This window comes from Nuphar pumila, chromosome 14 (genome assembly GCF_984573655.1).
Source record: "Nuphar pumila chromosome 14, dmNupPumi1.hap1.1, whole genome shotgun sequence".
Lineage (NCBI taxonomy): Eukaryota > Viridiplantae > Streptophyta > Magnoliopsida > Nymphaeales > Nymphaeaceae > Nuphar > Nuphar pumila.
The window spans coordinates 61,080,694-61,091,138 of NC_143262.1; the positions used below are offsets into that span (position 1 = coordinate 61,080,694).

Below are 10,445 nucleotides of genomic sequence, written 5' to 3' on the forward strand. Positions count from 1 at the left end.
CCCTTTTGGCAGCAATTCAACTAACCGTGACTTGCCTTCAGCCAACACATTGTTTTCAATAGGCTAGTGTAATGATGGATCCACAGAGCATCCTGGTGAATGGGTTTGTGGATTGGTTCATGAACCATATCTCATAAGGCGGATACAGTAAGACAGAAAAGATGAGGTGGGTGAAAAATGGGCTGGGAGAGGCATAACAGTGTTTTTGACACTACTGTAAACATCCCAAGGAAGAACCATAGTAGTGCCTTGGCACTGCTATGGATGTATTAAAAACTACAACAATGTTTAACATTGTTGTAGGTAAAAAAAAGATTACAGCAGTGCATTGGCACTGTTGGGAGCCTATGGAAAGCTACGGTAGTGCCAAGCACTGCTGTAGGCGAGAATAGAGATCACAACAGTGCCACTGCTGTGTGAAAAAAAAAAAAAAAGACAGCGTATGTACAAAGACTTCAGTAGGTGATTAGTAAGGAAAAGGAGAAATAAAATGTGAGGAAGTGAAGGAAGTAGTGATGTGGTGTTTTGCGAAGGGTAGATGTCATGATAGAAGCTAGTGGAGATGCTAGGTGTGGTGGGATATATATGTGTTGTGTATAATGTGTTAAGAATGGAGGGTGAATGGTGATGTTTGCAGACAAATATAGGAAAAAGGATCAATAGGCCTGTGCGCTATGTAGTGGTGAATGATGGCTTGCGAGATAGTGGAGGTGAAGGTAGTATGTGCATAGTGAAGGTGATCCTGTGATGGATTCACTGGCAGTGTTTGTGATGTGGCAAATGAGGATGGAGAATGGGCAAATGTAGTTATTGCAGACACAAAGAAAATTCCCTTTTCAATCTTCAAGACTTTACCAATGAGGCACCCATCCCAAGGGCCAAGTAAATCATGAGAAGTAAGAAGATTTTGCAATAAATCAAAACATACCTCTTAATCTTTTCAACCTATTTCTGGGATGTCAAGAGTACTCCATCTTCTGGAATTTTCGCCAAAAGGGCCAACTTTGTGATAGGCACAAAAACACACCAGTGTAAACATCTAGCCACTAACCAGTGCTTTATAGGATGGACCATGCTGTCAGAAGCCTAACACCTCTTGGATTCCCCAGATCCAAATGCTTGGGATCCCAACTAGAGACTTTGAGAGCTATCATAACTATGAGTGTGTTGGTAGGCCCTGCATCCTTCAGATAAGCAATCTTTTATCTACTCAATTCCCGCCTTCACTGGAGATCTGTTAGGGATGGGTCAGCAAAACTTACTAATAGTTGTACTTTAGAAGTCAGAAAACCTTTCTTTTGAATACAGGACAGACTGGGGCCAGCAAATTGATGAGATGTAATATCAAGTAAGCATGATGGAATGGCTGATGCTAACTCGCAGAAGACTAAATCATAGGAATTGACACAAATTATAAAAGAAATAAACAAGCAGTAACTACCATTAGAGCACATAGAGAACGAGGGTTTCCAATTAAGGTTGGCTTCCTGGGTGAAACCCTGTTCATCAACAAATTAAGGCAATGAAAGTAGGAAAGGTATTTAAAAGAAAACATGAAACATTTAGCTTAACCTTCAGCAAAAAAAAACAAAAAACAAAGATGGAGCTAACAATGCTTCTGTGGCAAGATATGGATTCATCTATCTTGAAAGCAATACCTTGGACATTTTACGAGCCATTAACCAGCCTTAGCTCAGCCTGGGAACCACATGTTTTCGCTTGATTGTGATTCCATCCATGATGTATTATAGTCATACCTAAGATGGATCGAACAACAAGGTTTATCTCAGGCTCAGGCAGAGCAAATAAATTTGAATTTTTAATCACAATTGTGGTTCAGAGTCATTCTCTCGTTCAGAATCCTTTTAATGGTCGAAATGTGAAGGTCCAGCTAGTTGGATTCTGCAGATGATGTAACTGGAGCATGCTGCAGACATCACAGTCATGGAATGGAACCAAATCATCCTCAATAATTTCAAAGAAAACTTTGCATATATCAACTACATTTCTGCACTTTGAGAACACGATCATGAGTGGATTTTACAAATTGCTTTCTAGAAAACAATCCTAATATTTCAAAAAAATGACTAATTCTCATGATCTCATCAATAAGATGAAACAGGAAAACCATCTGAAGCGCAGGATGCAGAACTAACACACGCCAAAGGTGAGAGATGATGATCTAACATTATATAAATGTCATGGATGAACAGAGGAACATGTCTGATGCATGATGCGGTGGAAAATAGGAGATCAAATATAATTTGAAAACCAGCATTGGCATAGGAAATTGATAATGCAAATAAAAGATTACCTACAATGGACAATGAAATCTAAAACATGAAAATGATGTAGGAAAGTAAGCAGAAGAAAGTGGAAATAAACTAACTGAATGAAGCAGTGAATCTAATATAACCAGGAGATCAAGATATGAACAAATAACTGATAATAAAGACAGGTGAAAACCATAAATCGAATCATCAAAAGAGAGACCCAAATGTAAGCAAGAGAGCAAAATTAGAAGAGGAGACATTTTGAATGAAACGATAAATGAAAGCTCATAAAATAAGAAAGGAGATTGTTCAAACTAGACACCACATTTGGTTTATATTTACAGAATAATACATAAGATTGTAAAGCTATAAACTGAGTATTAAATAAAAACAATAAAGGACAGATGCTAACATTGGTTATCAGTAGGTGGAATATGTTATAAACAAGAGCAAATGATGAAGGATTACCGGATTCAGTGCGAGACAATATAACAAATGCTCAAAATAGGAAAATCCAGAGTTAAATTGTAAAAGAGAGAGAAAAAAATTTGTGGGAACACATACGTTCCATTGTTGTTGCACTGTGTAATCCGATTTGTTATATGCAAATTGGGTTTACAGGATGTGCGTTAATGGGAATAAAACAAGTGGAATAAAAAGAAATCAAAGGAATCAAAGAAGATTTTCAAAATAAACCATAAACCGAAGATTGTAGCGAGAGGTAGATCGATCCTGCTATATGCAGGTCGATCATGCCTCTAATGCCTTACGATGACAGAGAAACGCAGAAGAATAAAACCATAAAGGAAAATTTCTTCAGAAGATCAAAATAAAAGGAGAAAAGGGGCTTATATAAAATCACAAAGAGCACGATAAAGCAGTGGAAAGGGGCAAGCGATATATAAAAAAATAAAGAAAAAAGAAAAAGAGAAGATGGAAGAAGATGAGATACTTACCTTCTGCTGTTGTGGTTGGGGCTGAAAATCCTTCGATTGACCAAAGGAGAAGCTTTGGGGAGAGAAAGAGGAAGAGGGGGTGAAGCGCGATTCTGAAGAATTCCTTTAGGAGAGGGAAGTGTTCGAGAAGAGAAGGGAAGCCGATGCGGGGGTGAGAGCGGATCCCTGAAGATGCAATCGATGTTTGCTTATATAGAAAGGAGAAGAAGAATCGAGAAAAGGGGAGAAGGATCAGAGAATGGTTCGTGAATGAAGAAGCGGAAGCAGCCGTAATGGTTGTGAAAACTAAAAAGTTGTTGGAATATAAATATTCCAATAATATTGCAATATGTAAGTCAATGTTGATATATGCAGATTGACATTACAATGGATGCTTAAATAGAGTAAGAACAGGGGAAAACCAAGAAAATGACATTTAAAAGAGAGAAGAGGGAACATGTTCTTACCTTGGCTCTAAGTTGTAGGGTCGACCTCCTTTGGCTAATTGGGAAGAAAACCAGAGGGAGAAAGAAGAAGAAGAAGAAGAAGAAGAAGGAAAAGGGGGAAAGAGAAGAGGGAGAAGAGATGATCGAGAGGTGGGGAGAGCGGATAGTTCGTGAGAGGAATGGATGGAGAGGTGAAAAACGGATGGAGATCGACCTCCCTTGTAGTTGTTCTTATAATAGGAAAATCAAATATTATTCCATAAAAGATAAAAATCCTAAGTATTGTTCACATTTTGACTATGGCCATAAACGTGAATCGTTTACTTAGGGTTATTTACCTTTTATTAGAAAGGTGCACGTGTCATTCGTGTCATACCACAGTGCTTTTTGAAGAATAAAATGAAATGTCATAGGGAATTATGAGAATTTAAAGCATAACTACATGCTCTTGCATTTTAATCTAAACTGAAAAGTAGAAATTTTCATTAATATCAAATTATTACAGTCTTAAATTGAAATTGAAATATTAAAATTTCTAATCTAGGAAAGAAAATCAACATCTTCTAAGCTTTCCTGCAAATGTGAGTTCGCACAAGGCAACAAAAATGCAAATATAAAAAAGAAGTCGAAAATGCCATGTTAAAACTAATATGTATATGATTATGCCTGAGTGCTATAGTGGAAATGCATATGTTAATGAAGATGTAATGCCTAAATGCAATGCATTATGAAGGAATGCATATGCAATTCCTAAGTGCAATGCAAATGCTAATGAAGGAAATGCATATACAATGCCTAAGGGCAAATGCAAATACTAATGGGAAATGCATGTGTATTTATCCAAGGACAATGCTCATACTAATGAGAAAATACATATGGGAATGCATATGCAATGTTCATGCTAAAGAGAAAATGTATATTAGAATGCATATGTAATGCACTAAGCTAATGAAAAATTGTATATTAGAATACATATATGATGCACTAAGCTAATGAGAAAATGTATATTAGAATGCATATGTAATGCACTAAGCTAATGAGAAAATGGATATTAGAATGCATATGTAATACACTAAGCTAATGGAAAATGTTTATGCCTAATGAGAAATATATATGCAATGGTGATGAAGATATAGCAACTCACGAGTTGCTAGGAGGCTACAACAACTCGTGAGTTGCTGTAGGTGTTTATGAAGTTATAGCCATTCGTGGGGGTGCTATGTGCACATGAAGCAGTAGGAAAGTAGGAAGATGTTGTGAAGGTGGGAAGTGATATGCAATGGAAAACAACAAATGATGCCAGAAAAACAGCAGGTGGTGTGATGTAAGGATGCATAGCAACATTTGGCGAGAAACTCAAGTGTTATGCTATGAAGATGCATAGCACTGGGCGACTGTGATTGAAGGTGTGGATGAAAGCATGTGGAGATATAGCAGGTGGTGGTGGTGAAGACAGCAGGTGGTGTTGTTGAAGACAGCGTGTAATGCTATGAAAACAGCAAGTGATGTATAGTGAAATGTGCAAGGGAAAGTGTTATGCAAGTGGTGAAGAAGGTAAAAGAGCAGGGGGTAAGTACTGCTGGATGTTGCTGATGGTGCAGGGGACTGACACGCTGTGGCAGGTGCAAGGGTGTAGCTGGTGGTGCAAGTGAGGAGTGCTGCTGAATGCGAGTTGCAAAGTGTACAACAATGATGCAGGAAATGGAAATGGAATGGATGCTTTGCTGTGACTGAACGGGATACCTGTGCAACATGAATGGTAATGTATGATCTGGATGATTTTCTGTTTTGGTTACATAAGTGCAGAGAGGCAATGAGATGCTGTATTGACACACAGTGCAAAGATACTGCTGAATGCAAGTTGCAAAGGGCATAGGTGCACAGTGCATAATTGTAGGGAACCCCTTATACCGGAATTTATAGCCATGGCCAAGTATAGAACCTTACTGTCGTTCTCTACAATTATACATTGTGTAGAAACATGAAAAAAAATAATATTGGTTCTGTTGGTAGCGCACACAAAAAGCATAACACATGATCCTGAGTTATCAGACTGACAATGTGGTCATTATTCCACAGGAAAAGGGCACATTCTGCTACCTAGAAATATGAACTATTCAAGCAGCTGCCTATTTGTCTAAAGAGTGGGACCATACAATGTTGGAATTCTGCTGACTGTGTTGCCTCAAGAACTTCCTCCAACTCGTTCTGAAAAAGGACCTCCTTCTGACAGTTAGTAACATGCCAATACTTCAACAGTCCTCTTATCTCTACGTCTGCAAGCTTATAATCTTTCTCGATGAATTGGATTATGCAATAAGATAGTTTTTTATGATACAATGAAACAAATTTAGGCTTGTGAAATGGGATAAGAGCATGAACAAGGAACAACTTATGTTCCTCTTTCATTGGCATTGCAAACCCATTTATTATGCTTCCCAAAATCTCCAAGAACTCACCAATGCCACTGTGTCTCCCTGCCTCAAGTATGAATCTATAAAAGATATTGTTGATTGCTTTCCTTATGAAGGGGTAAGTTATTTTTCTGTGAAATGCAAGTGAAGGGGATAGTGTACAAATATAGATGAGAGGATGCTATGGTGTGAGAGGTGAAGTGTGTTGTGTGTAAGTGACAACATGAGTGTAGCACAGGAAATGTTATGAAGGGTCCTAAATTACAGACATCTCGAGCTACTGCTGCAAGGGCTAAAGAAGTGCAAAATACTTCTTCAGTTGTGTGGTAAGATGCAACACATTTGCAATGGTCTTAGACTGTGGATTCTTTCCCAAAGAACCAGGTATGACACCCTTTGAGTTCATATGATTTCCAGAATTTGAGGATGCATATAGAAGGCCATCTTGTCTGACAAATGGATAATCTGATATACTTAGATTCGTGAACCAGTCCCACCTGTTGTTTTTCAGAAGAAAAGCACAGGTACGAAGAGTGTTAGAAACCATTGCAGGATCTTTGTACATGGCCATATTGGCCTTGGTAAATCATATGGACACTTCTCTACCCGAATTGCAAGTTCCAACCCTTCAGCAACTGGAGATATCAGATCAAATGAACAACACATCGATTCAAGGGATAGTGCACACCGAATTCTCCTTATCAGATTTGGTTGTTCTTCATTAACCAGCAACTCTCTATTATCTATGTGGTCTTGGATGATGTGCTTGAGGATAAAGCAGTCTTGAGTATCGTGACCCACAACTCTATGATATCTATAGTATTTTGCTAAGTCTTTTTCCTTTATTTGTGATGGATCTAATGCCTTAGAAAACTTGATTAGGCCAACCTATAATAGTAGATCCAGGACATGTGATTGAGGCTATTCGAACTTGGTGTATATTTAGTCTCTGATCCACTTAGGATTGCCCCCATATTCGTTCTCATTTAGCTTTTTTGGTTGGCCCTCTGATTTTCTACATTCTGTCGCTGGCTATTAATTTTTATGGCATTTTACATTGTGGCCCGCATTGTGTTAACATGACTTTTAGATGAGTGACCTTTTGTATATGTTGTTGTCTTTACTGCTTTTTAGGAACTCGTCATATACTCCTTTATTGATGTCTACCTCAAAGGTGGTAGCCTTCTTGATGAGTTCGACATAGGTTTCAACCTGAGCTATGCTGATTAGACTCCTCACAGGTTGAAAGAAGTTGTTCATGATTATGATCGAGGCATGTGAATCTGATATTGGCTCTTTCATTCGGTTGGCCATGGACCACCATCTGTTTATAAACTCATGAGCACCTTCCTCTTTCTTCTATTTCAGGTTGTACAACTGGCTGATGGTGGAGAAGGCCTCTAGATTGAAGTGAAAATGGTCCATAAATAAATTTATGATCTGCTTGAACTCCTTGACCTATTTCAAGTTCAAGTGGTGAACCATTCCATGACTTCTCTCTCTAGACTCCTGAGGAAATAGTTGATTATCCTTGTATCGTTATGTTAATATTTGGCTATGTTCCCCATGAACAAGGCTATGTGTGTTCTTGGGTCTCTCTTCCCACTGAACTTTAAAAACTTAGGAAGAGTGTCCTCATCGTCATAATCACACCTTTCAGGCAAGAAATCTTTTACTTTCTGATCCATATCCATGTATTTCATTTTGTCACTAAGGTTTCGGACAATGTCCTCTAAAGACTTGATTTTTCTGTTTGATTCTGAAGATGTGGTCTAGACTGGTGAGCCAACTTGGGTCTGCGGATTTTCTTCTCCTTGTCAAACACCTGGGGCACATAGTAATTGGCTATGACTACTTTCTAAATCTGAGTTTTGAACTCTTATGTCCCTCCTATAGGCACATGTTTCTTCGTATTCTGACACTTGGGCTCTTTTGACCTTTTTGTTAGCTCGTGTCTGATCTTGTTTAAGCCTCTCTTGAATCTCTTTCATTTTCTCTGTCATCTTCTTTATGTTCTGTCTAGCTTGCGCTAACATATCTCTTTCTTTGTATCGAGCTTTGAAATGCGGGGTCCTAGGGGTTCATCTTCTAGTGGACTTACCTATACTAGAATTGTCTGTTTTGTAACTTGCATGAGGACTTTTATGAGACTGATGAGGGTGTCTTTTTTCATACCAAGATTTGAAATGTGAGGTTCCTGAGATTTGTCTTTTGTTAGACTCATCCGTGCTAGAATTTTCTGTCTCATAACCCACATACGGGACTTTACGAGATCGATGAGAGTACAGACATGAATTGGACTCATGGAACCTTGGGGCATTTCTCCTTTTTCAGATTTTCATAGACTCATCAGGGATGTCAGTGTTATTACGACAATGCAGCCGTACATGATACTTCAAGTACAAGGTTTTGATAATGAACAAGTGAATCAACTGCATTTCAGCTAAGGCAATGAAGAAAGATGACAAAAATTGAAGAATTCGATAAAGAATCTTTAAAGACTAGTGTGCAAATGTAAAATTCATTAAAAGTCTTAGATTCTTGTAAGAGCCTTACTTAGAGTGCATATTTCGGTTGCATTTCACCTAAAAAGTCTTTAGAAAAACTTTTCTAAAAGAACCCTTCATGAAAATCTTTTTAGAAAACTCTTTATTTAATTTTTCATGTTTATTAGTCGACCAATAGACTCACCAGTCGACTAATCCTTTCGTGCCAAATTTTCTAAACAAAATGTCATTTTTGTCAAATTAGTCGACCGAAGGTTTTATCAGTCGACCGGACAGAATGTCTGTTTTCTGGAAATTTAGCAGCAGTCGACTAATGATTTTATCAGTCGACCGGACAAAACATATATTTTCAGAAAAAATTTAGCAGCAGTCGACCGAAAGGTTTTTCAGTCTACTGATGATATTATTAGTTGACTAATTTTTTCTCTAGTCGACTAAGTTTCAAAACTTCAGATTTTCAAACGGCTTGATAAACACATTAGTCGACCGACGATAACTGTCAGTCTACTAATAGTTAATTATCACTCGACTAACTATTGTTCCAGTCGACTAATTTTGTCATTTTTCCTGAAACTTTTAAAAGGCGTGTCTTTTCATTTTCCAAACGTTTTGATCATTCAAAATAAACTATTTTGACACCCTTTCATACTCTCAACGTATGAAATCTTTCAATTATAAATATGAGTGCATTCTACACTCAAAAGCATTCAATTTGAATGCAATTACATTGAATTACTCTTTGCTTTTCACTCATATTCATTTTCTCACTCACTTGATATTTTTCACTTCAGTTTTTCACTCAAATTCCTTTGAGAGACAGTGAATTCATGAGTTGAGTATTCCAACAACCTCAAAAGTCAATTACAACTCATTTGCATTCATAAGAAGGGCTCGTAGGTTGTTTGTAAGTTGTTACTTATTTCAATTTTCTGTAAAAGAAAGGACTCCTTGGTTTAAAGGAGTTGTTTGCTTTCAGTAGGTGTGTTACTGAAAGTGGGACCAGATTTGGTCTGTATCATCTTGTAGTTACACAAGGTTGATAGTGGAAATCTCAAGCAGGTTTTGCTTGAGGACTGGTTGTAGGTCGGGAAAGACCGAACCAGGATAAATTATTATGTTCTTTGTGTGTTTGCTTTGCGAATTGCAAAATCCGTCAAAATTCCGAAGACATTATTTAAAATCACTATTCACCCCCCCCCCCCCCCCTCTAGTGCTCGTTGCCTCAATCCTACTGCACTTTCATTTGGTATCAGAGCAGGTTTGCTATTATTTTGATTTGACCATCATCTAGCATAGCAACAACATCATCTCAACACAAAGAAGGATGCTCCTTTGTTCGTCCTCCTCTCTTCGACGGAACAAACTATAGATACTGGAAAGTGAGAATGACAATATTCTTACAATCTATGAATCTCAAAATTTGGAGAGTTGTTTCAGAAAAGTACCAAATGTCATCAACTGATTTCAGTCAATGGACCGATGAAGAAAAGAATACTGCTTCACTTAATGCCAAAGCTATGAATGCATTGTATTATGTCGTTGACAAGGTAGAGTTCAATTGTATCTCTCAATGCTCTACAGCAAATGAAATCTGACATACTCTTCTCGTGACTCATGAAGGTACGTCAAAGGTAAAGGAATCTAAAATCGCTTCTTTAGTTCATAAATTTGAATTGTTTAAAATAAAGCAAAATGAATCTATATCGGACATGATAACAAAAATGACCGATATCACTAACACTCTAAAATCCCTTGGAAAAGAATATTCACAAGTGGATTTAGTCAGAAAAATCCTAAGGTGTTTAACTCCTGAATGGGAGAGAAAAACTACAGCTATTGAGGAAGCAAATGATTTAAATACTCTCACTCT

General features: G+C 37.6%; 1 pseudogene; it reads right to left on the reverse strand.

Moving 5' to 3' along the window:
- Positions 1 to 345: 345 nt before the first annotated feature.
- Positions 346 to 6,633, reverse strand: LOC149816873 (serine/threonine protein phosphatase 2A 59 kDa regulatory subunit B' gamma isoform-like; annotated as a pseudogene).
- Between the last annotated feature and the right edge of the window lie 3,812 nt (positions 6,634 to 10,445).